A 12,610-nucleotide genomic window follows, 5' to 3' on the forward strand; every position below is an offset into this window, starting at 1 on the left:
GCCCCAAGGAAGTACGAGGACTTCTACCAGCTTACACAAAGCTGCCTCCTAGAAATTAAAAATCCAGGGCCAGTTACAGTGTGCATGGCCCACATCTATCCACACCCACGTCCACATTACAGCCTAGGGAATGAGGCATCATCCAAGGCGTGGCTTTAATGTGAGTAATTACAATTAAGCAAGAACTCCTGTGGGCTATAATCACATACACCCACTATGTGAACTACTGGGGTGGGGCAAGGAGCCGAGTGCCCCAAATGCACAGGAAGGAATGTTCTAGAAAAGATAACGGGAAGTGGAATCAAATACGGAAGGGAGGTCTTGATTACTACAGATGGGTTCAATTTCCATACACAGAAACAGGGAGAGCAGAGGGTTGCCAGCAAATGAGCTTGGGACATGACAAAAATTTGGACTCACCCCCTCCTAGGCTCTCCTAGCACATCCTGTATTAAACAGTCTCTAAGACAGGGGAGACTCACATGCTTTGTATAGTTGTATTTGGTAGCACTCTGAGGGATGTAAGAAATTATGAGAATATCTCTATCCAAGGCTTTGGTTTTTATTTCCTTCAAAGCAGAGGCTAAAACGAAAGGAGAGGCCATTAAACTAGGCTTCAACTAAGGTAGTGCTTTAAAACTCTGGGTGTGACCCATTAGCAGGTTGCAAAATCAATTTGGTGGATTGTGACCAGCTTTTCTTCTCTCCCTTCCTTTCTTCTTTGTTCCTAATGGAATAGAAAATATCAGGAAACGTCTCATGCAGTGAGGGTACATACTTCTGCATGAAACTTGTGATTTGGTTATGCATGTATACATATTAATAACATACATGTATAATTATATACTGGGTTGTGAAGTAAAATTCATTTCTTATGAGTTATAAACTAAAAGTTTGAAAGCTAGTAGTCTAGGTATATCAATAAAGCATAGAGGTTTTTGGCTAGAAAATAGAAATTTCTAGGTTTGAAAAGCATGACCAAGCAAAACCTCTGGCTGTGGTTGTTACCCAGTGCAATAGATGGAAAGTCCATTAGCTTTTCTTGAGGTGTGCATTGCCACAGAAACTCCATAAAAGGAGGAGAGCAGTCTGAAATTGCTCAAATCTTAGGACAAATTTTAGGATAATCCCTAGCCTACAAACCGGCACCAAATGGTTGTGAACTGCTAAAGCAGATAATAACCAGAGACCATGTCCTTCCAATTCCTTTCTCAGATATGCTCATGGAGGACAAATGGGAATGGATGATCCTCCTTGGTCCATACTGGACACAAATAATTCCTTCTACTGCCAGGATTCTTAATTATTTCTGTTTTACACTATACGCTATGCTCTTCCCCCTGTTTCTTCCAAACCAAGGTTTTATTGTCTACATCCTGCTCTTTATTCACTGTATTGGGTGTACCTGGGGTAAATAATTTATCATTTAACCACTGGTCACTGAAATATGTTTTAGCTGATTTCTGCTGGTTGTAGCAAATACATACTTCATCCACTCCACTTTGTTTTGCCAAGCTCCATCATATCAGGTGTGGACTTGTTGAGCTTCCTAGGCTGCCAGGAGGGTAGATTCCTTCACTTAGGGTTTAGTGGCCTTGAGTAAGTGAAGTTGCTCAGTCGCGTCCGACTCTTTGCGACCCAGTGGACTGGTAGCCCACCAGGCTCCTCCGTCCATGGGATTTTCCAGGCAGGAATACTGGAGTGGGTTGCCATTTCCTTCTCCAGGGGATCTTCCTGACCCAGGGATCGAACCCAGGTTTCCTGCATTGCAGGCAGACGCTTTAACCTCTGAGCCACCAGGGAAGCCATAGGCAGGGCCTATACCTGAGACTTCTCTCTGTGCACAGCTTCCCTCATATGATAAGTACATTCTCATGAAAGATATGATCCTTGATTTTTCAGGAGCACTCAAGGCTCACTTTGATTGTCTTGCCTACCCCTCCACATTTGGTTCTTTCCCCATCACCAGACTTGCCCATTCTGTCACAGTAATACTGAACTACTAAACTGCACAGTCCAAAGCCCATATGATTTTAGTGCCTTTGCTGATACTGGGGTTGGTTTGTTTTTCTCCTGCCAAGAATGCTTAATCCTCTCTTTGTTTGCTTTACATTTATTTATCCTTTAAAACCTGAGTTCTCCAATATGGTAGCCATAAGTCACACGTGGCTATTGAGTTCTTGAAACCTGGCTAGTGGAAGTGAAAAACTGAATTTTAAATTTTATTTCACTTAAATTAATTTAGATTAAAAATTTTTAGTTGGAACAAGACAAAATATGTCTTGATTAAACACAACTTTATTGCTTTGGTAGGACTACATTTTACTTTAACTGTTGAAAAGTTACTGTCCAAATTGAGATGTTCTGTCATTATAAAATATACACTAGATTTCAAAGACTTAGTACAGTAAAAGGAATGTAAAATATTTCATTAGTGATTTTTTAATGATTGGGTAGTGAAATAGCAATAACTTAGATATATTGGCTTGAATGAAATATGTTATCAAGGTTATTTTCTCCTGTCTGTTTTCACTTTTTTGATGTGGCTACTGGAAAGTTTAAAATTACATACATGGCCAGTAATACACTTCTACTGGACAGTGCTGGACTAGACCTAATCAGGCGTTATCTCCTTAAGAAAGCCTTCCCTGGTCACCCAGGCCAGGTGCAACGGCTTCCCGGCTTCTCATGACGCCCTTGTACATAGTACGCATTGGGTTGGCCAATAAGTTCATTCTGACTTTTCCATTAGATATAACAGAAAAACATGAAGGAGCTTTTTGGCCAACTCAATACTTACCCTGTTAACTGATATGATGTCTTCATGTCTTTGTCTTCCTCCCACCCATCCCCAGACTACAAGTTTCTCAAGGGCAGGGGCCATGTTTTATATTTCCAGTGCCTGGCACATAGTAGGTATTCAATAAGTACTTGTGAAATAAATTAATGAAGGGCTGACCTCATCAATTTCATGATATCACAGGTATTTCAAAATGAAAATTTCATGTACAGCTACTTTCTAGATTAACAGTCTGTCTTAGGGCTTCCTGGAAGGCCAGACTTCTGGCTGAGTCTCTTGGCTACTGTGTGCAGTGCCCAACCTGGGGGGATGTATTTATTGAGCAGTTCTATAGGCTAATCTGTCCTCCTTTCCTAGAATCCTGATCCTGAGAGGATGGGTGCAGAGCAGGAATGAGCAGAAGAGGATGAGCTCCAGGAGGAATGGAGGGGAAAAAAGAGGAAGTGAGGCGAGCAGGAAGCAAGACTTCTCCCACTGCTGTCTGCGGCAAAGTGAGCTGAACATTGCTGCCAAGCAAACAGTGGTGTGGAAGCCTGGGGAGGAGAAGCAGGGCTGGCTGTGGTATGCCACTGGGTGGAGTTAAAATTTATAACAAGGGAGAGGCCACTGAAGAAAAGAAAGATTCTTTTAAAAATTCTGCTGAAGCCTAATTAGAAAAAAATTCCACTCCCTCATGCTAAGTTTTAAGAGACTTCCCTTTCAGAATTATTTTCAGTCTGGTGGTAACAGGCAGGAAGAGTGTCAGATGTTCACCAAGCTGTAAAGCGGATACTCCCCACCCCCTAAACACAGAACCTGACCATACTGCTTTTCTGCCTTGGGTTATGAGGATACAGGATATGAAGTTGTCAAGGCATAGATCTTTCCAGAAAGAAGTGCCCCTGTGGTAGAGTGAAAAAAAGAATGGCTGAAGTATTTTGCAGCTGTTTTCACCAAAGAAGTGGAGTGAATTTTGCCAGGCCTTGAATCTGGGTTATACCCATGAGATGTTATACAGCCTGATATAAGCAGAGGCTTGAAAAGTGCCTGCACATTGAGGCTTGCTGTCTTCTGCTTTTTTTGGAACAGTCACCACGTGAAGCAGCCTAGGCTAACTTGCTAGATACTGGGGACATGTGGCTGGTCACCCTGTGGAACTCCCCATATGCCAGATATGCATGTGACATTGCCAGGGACCACCAGGCCTCAGAAAATCCTCCAGCTGACTGCACCATGCAAGCAAACGTGGACAACTCCAGCAGAAGAACTTCCCAGCTGAGCCCAGCCCAAATCACCAACCCCCAGAATGGTGAGCTAATAAATGTTGTTGAACTCTCTAAGTTTTGGGGGTTTTTTTCATGTGATGAAAAGCAAACTAATGTGTTCTGATTAAGACGTGTGGAAATACACAGAGAAATAGCCACCTTACTTACTCTTTATTATAATAGAGTGATTCAGAGTATGGGCTATAATGTCAGGCAAACTTGGTAAAAATGACAGTTCCTGCCTTGTAGGGTTGTAATGAGAACTGTGTTAACCAATGTGACACGTGGGGTAATTAGAGGATAGTTTATAGAGGGACAATTGTATTTACAAAGCTGTAGTCAGGGTTCAGGGACCCAAAAGGGAGAGTGCAGTGCCCTAGGGCCATGTTTTCATCCCAGGTGTGAAGAGACAAGGAGATGACTGAGAGCGAGGGACAGAGCATGGTCCAGAGGGCCACCGGGCAGGAGCCATGACCTTGAGTTGAGAGAGGAAGCTGTTCTGCAGTGACATGTCTGAGAGGAGCTGGAGGAATAAAAACTCTGACCCACACATTTTCCTGCTTGCTTTTTTTCAGTGTTCCTTGTTGGCCAAATACACCTAGGGGCCACTGGACATACAGATGATCTTCCTGTGGCAAAAAGCAAGGCTACATAAGAGGGAGAGTGGATTTGGGGCAAATGGTAGGTATCCAGTCTAAGGATTTAAAAGCAATAATGCCTATAAAAGAACTGAGCATGTACCCAGCACCCAGTAATTATGATGAATTATCATTCAAGTATAACCAAGGGCTATAAGAGGCAGAAAAGGAAAGGAGTATTATTTACTAGGATGGCCTAGCAAATGTTCATGGACAATATATGCTTTGGAGGGGTTGGGAAAAATAACAAAATGATGGAAAATGTTTACTTGGAATTTACTATATACAGGTACCATTATTTATGCCTTACATACATTACTTAATCTTCATAACCAACTTATGGGGGTAAGTACTGTCATTATCCCTATTTCATAGATTAGAAATTGAGGCAGAGAGAGGTTAGATAACTCAGTTGTGGTCACACAGCTAATAAGTAGTACAGCCAGGATTTGAACTCATTTCAAAGGCAGTATGGGGCGTGGCATTTGTTTTTTAGGCACAGAGCTAGAAAACTCTTGTAGAGGAAGTAGGGAATTGTCCAGATGGAATAGGGTGTGGGGTTTCTTCTGGAGGACAGCAAGAGACAGTCTAGAAGAGAGGTAAGGACCAGACCACTGAAGACTAAAGTGAGAAGCTGAGGAATTTACCTGCATTCTGGTAGGCAGTGGGAAGCCACTGAGGATTTTCAAGAAGAGAAAGGCAATTGTAGCAGAATGCAAGGAAGATAAATCTAGGTGCGAGGTGAAACTAACAAATCAGGGAACAATGGGAAGCCAGGCTATAAGGTTCTGCAGTGGTTCAAGCACCAGGAGAGGAGGGCTTCAATAAGACGATAGCAACTGAGATGAAATGCCGGACACTGGAACTGCCCAACTGCACGCAAGGGAAGGCTCAACAGAACGAGGGGACCGGTGAGCTGGAGAGACAGAAACGGGACAGGAGGTTTGGGACCCAGGTGACAGGGTCATGATGGTATCAGATGGACCACTCAACCACATTTGGTGTACATGTTGGGGAAAAAAAATGTATAAAATCCAGTGTTGCTTGTTTTTGAGTTATAGTGCAAATGCCAGGAAGTTGTACCAATCCCTAATTAATTGCAAAATAACAACTGTTTTTGCAATATCAGCTTCTGGCAGATTCACTGGTGAGCCTGGAACAAGGTTGGGGGTAAACTCATTGCCTTCTAAGGTGGTGAGAGACCAGGGTTGCAGGATACAGTGAGATTAGTTCTGGGGAAGATGGAAGGATGCTTGGTTGCCTGGTGACAATGCTGCCTCCATGGTAGCCCTAGGTTTCTGGTGGTCCGGATGCATCTCAAAGGAAAGAGGGATGGCTGGCTGACATATTTCCTGAAGTAGCATTTTCAATGTCCCAAGTCTTGGTATCTTGTTTATAAGTAGCACTTATAACATATAAGGGAAGGGGGGAAAGGGGGAGAGGAAGAAAGGTCTCCTAGGAACTTGAGCACATGAGGAGTTGATCTTGACTCTATGATTTCAGCTTGTCTAACAGAGATGGGGTGCGGAGCCTCCTTGAAATCCACCTGAAATGAATTAGCCTGAAGTAAAAGTAGGTGTTTATCTCAAGTCATTGCCTCAAATAGCTGACTACCTGTTGGAAGAAGGGTCTGATCGATGCAAACCAGAGCAGCCGTGCGTGAGCTGTTACACAGCGGTTAGTATTGATCAGAGCTAAAGGCTGCCGATAGGAATGTGGAGTGAACTGACAGGCAGAGAAGAGGAAAGGAGGAAACAGCCTTCGCTGGTGGCAGCCGTACAGAGAAAAGCCGATAAAAAGTCAATTCCACTTAACTGAATGGCTGCTAACTAAATATTTTGGGGCCTTCCTAGGTAGTGGCTGGCACATCTGTTCCAGAACTGAGATATCAAGCAAGAGCTAGGCATAGACAGGTGAGATCGCAGGGCCCTGGTGATTGATGGGGGAAGAAAAGGAGCCTCAAGATGGAGTTGAGTGAGTTGACTAGGCACACAGGAGGACAGCCATGGACCATGGAATGATGCCGATGGGCAGGAAAGGGACAAGAGGCAGGCTGGGTTTATAAAATAGTCTCTGATTACTTAGTTCATTTAAAACTTCTATGATTTTCTCTGCACTTAAGGGGTATTAAAATTAACTGCTGCAGTAAGAGAAAGTTGACCAATGGCTGGTCGATTCATGGGCAGAACAGTGCAATCAATTTTGCATTGCTTAGAGACTGGTGTTGAGGGGTTGGTGTTCACTAATAACTTGTGTTCTGAACTTGCCTGTGCTCAGGATTGGGCTTCTTTCTTGAACTAAGAGTGACTGTGTAACTTGTTTTGGTCAGTGAAATGTGAGTAGGAAAGACATGTGTCCCTTATGGGTGTACTAATTACTAGTACACAACTTTCCTGCTCTTTGCTTGCCACTATGATCATAGGTGCTTGTATTCATATGGATAAGAGCAACCACCCTGGAATGTTAAGCTAATTCGTGGACAGTTGTCCAGAACTGCATTTGTGTGAATGAGGAATAAACTTTGACTGTGTCACAGTGCTGAACTTTTTGGCCTGTTTGTTACCCAGCATAATGGAACTATTTCTGACTAGGACAGGGGGATTGGGTTTTAGAATCTTGGGACTAGTAGTTGCATAGTAGTTGAACCATTATTTGGTTCATTACCTAATCCATCCTAATCTAATTGGACTATTCATATAAAGCATATAAAAACAGTAACAACCACAATAAAAATTACTATGTGTTGAAAGCTTACCACATATAAGCATGGCATAGGCTTTGCATACATTAACTTGTGTAATTCTCAAAGCAATTCTGCAAAGGATGTATTAATATTATTGTTCTCATTTCGGAAACGTGGAACTCAAAGTTCAGAGAGGTTTAAAGAATTTTCCATGGTCACACAGCTTGTAAATGACAGGTAGGAATTCAAGCCTAGCCAGATCACTTTAGAGCAGTTTTTCTTAATCATTTTCCTATCCTGGTTCTCAGCTTAGGTGGTCAATATGTAGCAGGACTGCCAGTATAGCTTTGGATTAAATTCACAAATAGCTTTGCACTCAAGCACTCTGTATGGGAGGAGAAGAGAGAAATGTAGCTAGTGTTTCCTTTGCTCTCTCACTATTCTGTCTACCCCACCCCTTCCCACAAACCTCTGTAAGGTTTGAGCTTGTCTGGAATAACCTTCTCCATTTGTTACCTCAATCTTGGGTATTTCTGAAGTTCCAGATCAATTCCCTGCTCACTCATGATATAAGCAAGGAAACTCCTGTCAGTGGAAGAGACTGAATGGACTTCTGTAAAGGATGCTATTCTAAGGAATTTCTCATCTGTATAAAATGGGGGTAATAACACCCATCTCACTGGGTTGTTATACCATTTTTCATGTTTTTTAATGTTGTATTCTAGGTTCTAGACACAGTGTTATGTGGTTTTATGTGTGTAGGTGTTTGTACACACATACATAAAAGATAGATCTATCTATTTACTGACCTATTTATCTTGTAATTTTCACAGCAATCCTTGGAGGTAGATATGTCTACCTTACAGATGAGAAAACTGAGGCTCCGAGAATTTAAATACTTTCTCAGAGGTCACCCGACTAGAATGAAGGGTGGGGAGTTAGCTTAAATTGCAATTCCAAAGGGCTTCCCTGGCGGCTCAGCGGTAAAGAATCAGCCTGCAATGCAAGAGACGTGGGTTCAATACCTGGACTGGGAAAATTCCCTGCAGAAGGAAATGGCAACACACTCCAGTATTCTTGCCTGGGGAAAATTCCATGATCATTCCAAAGTTTGGTCTTTTTTCTGTTAAACCCTAGTGCTTTTCTCTCTCTTGTGGAGTTGAACTAGAACAAGACAGTTAAGAATCTCTTGGAGTACGGGGCCTGGCACTTAATGTGAAGGGCTTCCCTGGCGGCTCAGGTGGTAAAGAATCTGCCTGCAGTGAGGGAGATCTGAGTTTGATCTCTGGGTTGAGTTTTTCTTCCACTTGTGAAGTTAAACTGGAACCAGATAGTTAAGATTCTCTTGGAGTACAGGGCCTGGCACATGGTAGCACTAATTATGGTTCATTCATAAACATACATTTATTTAACTTATTTATTATTATTTGCTGCGTGACTCGTGGGACTTTAGTTCTTCACCAGGAGTCGAACCTGGGCCACGGCAGTGAGAGCGGCGGGTCCTAACCACTGGACCACCAGGGAACACCCCATAAACATTTATAGAGCAGCTTCTCTGTACTAGCTAGTCTGCTCCAAGAAATTCTTAAAGGAATTCTTCAAGGAATTTGAGAACAAACATATAAGGAAACCATTTCTTATCCATACTGCCTTTCAAGATACTCCTGGGCTTCCTGCAGGGCCAAATCCATAGAAAGCACCAAACAGAGGGGATCCCAGGCCAAGCAAGCGATGGGAGACAGGGAGGGGCACCTTCCTACTGGTGTGCCTTCCCAGTGGTCTGGTCCGCAGCCAGCCTGCAGGCCACTGGACGGCTGTGCAGGCGTGAGTGAGGCCCTGGAGAGCGGAGCAACCCAGAGCAGTTAAGGACCCTGCTGCCCGGTGAGCGCTCGCCGTTCACCACTGCTGGCACACCTCTTCACAACCCTCGGGAAGGCCACATGAGTTGTGTCATATCCAAAGCTGGTTTTTGAACCCAGGATCAAGCTTTACCCACTACACCACACTGCCCTTTCCTTATGACCTTGGGTGACGAGAAAAGAATGATGATGGAATACTCTTCGATCAAAGTTGGAATTTACCTGGATTGACCTGTAGCTTCCAGCCAGCCCCATGGCGAGGAGGAAGAGTGCTCATCTTTTGTCAACTGAACCACCATGAGATCCCCAGGAATAAGGAGCCTGACACTACATACCTCCTGCCTTTGTTCTCGGGATCACGCCCGGTATCTCCTTCTATCTACCCCGCATCCGTCCATCCATCACTGACTCCCTGGGATTGAAGAGAAGATATTTCAAAGAAGTTAAATGGTATCTAGGATTGGTTCTTATTTTCTCTGTGCCCTTTTGAGGCTGTTTTATAACTTTTCTGAGTAACTGGCCCTTAACTAGGGGGATCATCTTTGCTCTCTGCTTGTCAAAGGTTAGTTACTTGAGAAAAGACTTCCATTTACTGATATATCAATGTATTGATGCGTGTGTGTATGTGTGCACACCATCTTTATGCTTGGGCTCCTTGCAACCAATAATTTGGGTATATGCTGAGGGGAGTGTGCCCAAGCTATTTTGAGTCTCTGTACTTAACGCCTAGCAATTTTAATAAACTTCATTCCTTTAGGTAGTAGACTTAATATTTTAAGTATGGTTTTAATTACCATCCTTCTCATGTTGAAGGCAAAACTGGGAAAAGGAGGGAAAAAAATCTAACCTATGAGCACTGCCAGCGATTCCACTCTGTGAGAACGAAGGCCAGAATTTCAGAACATAGAGGCTAGAGTCTCTAAATTGTTTCTTCAGGCGTGGGCACATCATGCTAACTCACTTCGAATTTCACTGGGTTCCGTTCTCCCAGCACACGCTGTAAACATTTATCTTTGGGCTTTCCCAGAAATGTGTCTTATGGAAGGGATTAGCTGTTTGCGCATTTAAAGTTCTGAAGGTGAACTCCTCTAACCTAACCCACATAATTAAAGTGGAAAGTTTCTGGTGGAGGAAAAAAAAAAAAACATCAGGGAAAATACCATGTTTGGGAAGAGAGCAGGACTCCTACGGTCTCAAGAGATGGCTCTGCATTCTCGGGCACTTAATTATAACCCGTCTTGCTGGGCACTTGAGTTCTTCACCCCGCAGCACGTTATCTCTGCATTGAGATGATCAGCAGTTTGAGGGCGTGGTGTTGGAGTGGGACAGGTGGTTGGTTTTACAGTATAATTTTTAAACATGACATTCATTAATTTTTACTGTGAGAATACATGGAAGAAAAGAACAAATAACAAAATAAAGCAATACTCTTATTGTTCTGATAAATTCTGTTGGTATAAAACAAAATCAATGTGCAGAGCTGGGTTTGAAAACTCAAATCATACAGAAAAATACAAAATGAACATGAAAAACCCTGCTCTCCTCACCCAGGCTTGGTCCTCTCTAGAAAAACTAACACTGTTAATGTTCTTGCAATTCCTCCCTTCAATTAAAAAAATATATTCATGGTATAATTTTGGCAGGACCCAGAAAGCCCTTGTTCCTACTTATTGTCTGTCCTCTTTGTGATCATGGCTGATATTTCACCCTTACAGATTCATTCCTTTCGAAATCCTTTAGCTATTTCTTTTAATTCAAAGATACTGCTATTTAAAGATGGAAGTGGCAAAAAAGCAATATTAAAGGTTTGTTACCCACTCTCCCTCCAATTGGAGATTGCATCTGAATAAAGAGTTCTGGGTCTGGAGTTATACCACTTAGATCAAATCCAGGGTCTAGCCCTTGTTGGCTGTATTCAACCTCTCTGTGTCTCAGTTTCTTTATCCGTAAGGTGGGGCAGTAATAGTACATGCTTCCTAGGGTTGTCATGAGAAATCAATTAAAGAAATCAATGAAAGAAAAGTACTAAGAACAATGCAATACATGCTGTCACACAGTAGGTCTTGAAAGATACTAGCTGCCATATCTAGTATATAAAATTAATAACTAAATATAAATAGTTCCAAAGCAAGTGTCCTTTGTGAGTGTCTAATACATGTTAGACATGGTTTGGAGCGCCTCATGTACATAACACATATAACCCTCCATGTAGCCCTAAGAAGTAGGTACTAGAAATCATCCATTCTACAGAGAAGGAGATTCAAAAGCATAATGTAACCTGACCAAGGTCACATAGTTAGGTCTCAAGGGTGAGCTGGGCTTTGAGGGTACATCCATCTTTTTACAGCTAAGACCATAGGACAAACTGAAGAGGGGAGCACAGAGAGACTTCTGGAGATGTTAGCGAAAGTGTGGGTGTGCAATGGGGCAGTGCAGAAGGGGAGGGATGACTGGAGGAGAGAGGGAAAGGCTGGTGTGTGGATGCAGAAGACATTCAAGGAGCTGCGCCTGGCATGAGATTTTGGCTTGGGGACGGTGCAAGATCTGATTTCCTCTGTGTTCTCCCACGTTGCCTGAAAGTTGCTAGAAGCCACAGGAACAGAACTGGAAATGGAACAACAGACTGGTTCAAAACTGGAAAAGGAGTATATCAAGGCTGTATATTGTCACCCTGCTTATTTAACTTCTATGCAGAATACATCATCCCAAATGCCAGGCTGGATGAAGTACAAACTGGAATCAAGATCACTGGGAGAAATATTAACAACCTCAGATATGCAGATGACACCACCCAATGGCAAAAAGAGTAGAAGAACTAAAGAGCTTCTTGATGAAGATGAGAAAGGAGGGTGGAAAAGCTGACTTAAAGCACAACATTCAAGAAACTAAGATCTTGGCATCCAGTCCCATCACTTCACAGCAAATACAGGGGGGAAAAGTGGAAACAGTGATGGATTTTATTTTCTTGGACTCCAAAATCACTGCAGATAATGACTGTAGCCATGACATTAAAAGATACCTGCTCCATGGAAGAAAAGCTACGACAAACCTAGACAGAGTAATAAAAACCAGAAACATCACTTTGCTGACAAAGGTCTGTTTAGTCAAAGCTATGATTTTTCCAGTAGTCAGGTATGGATGTGAGAGAGCTGGACCATAAAGAAGGCTGAGCACTGAAGGACTGATGCTTTTGAATTGTGGTGCTGGAGAAGACTCTTGAGAGCTTTGTGGACTACAAGGAGATCAAACCAGTCAATTCTAAAAGAAATAAACCCTGCATATTCACTGGAAGGACTGATACTGAAGCTGAAGCTCCAATACTTTGACCACCTGATTTGAAGAGCCGACTCATTGGAAAAGACCCTGATGCTTGGAAAAGTTGTGGG

Source organism: Bos mutus, chromosome 18 (genome assembly GCF_027580195.1).
Source record: "Bos mutus isolate GX-2022 chromosome 18, NWIPB_WYAK_1.1, whole genome shotgun sequence".
Taxonomy (NCBI): Eukaryota; Metazoa; Chordata; class Mammalia; order Artiodactyla; family Bovidae; genus Bos; species Bos mutus.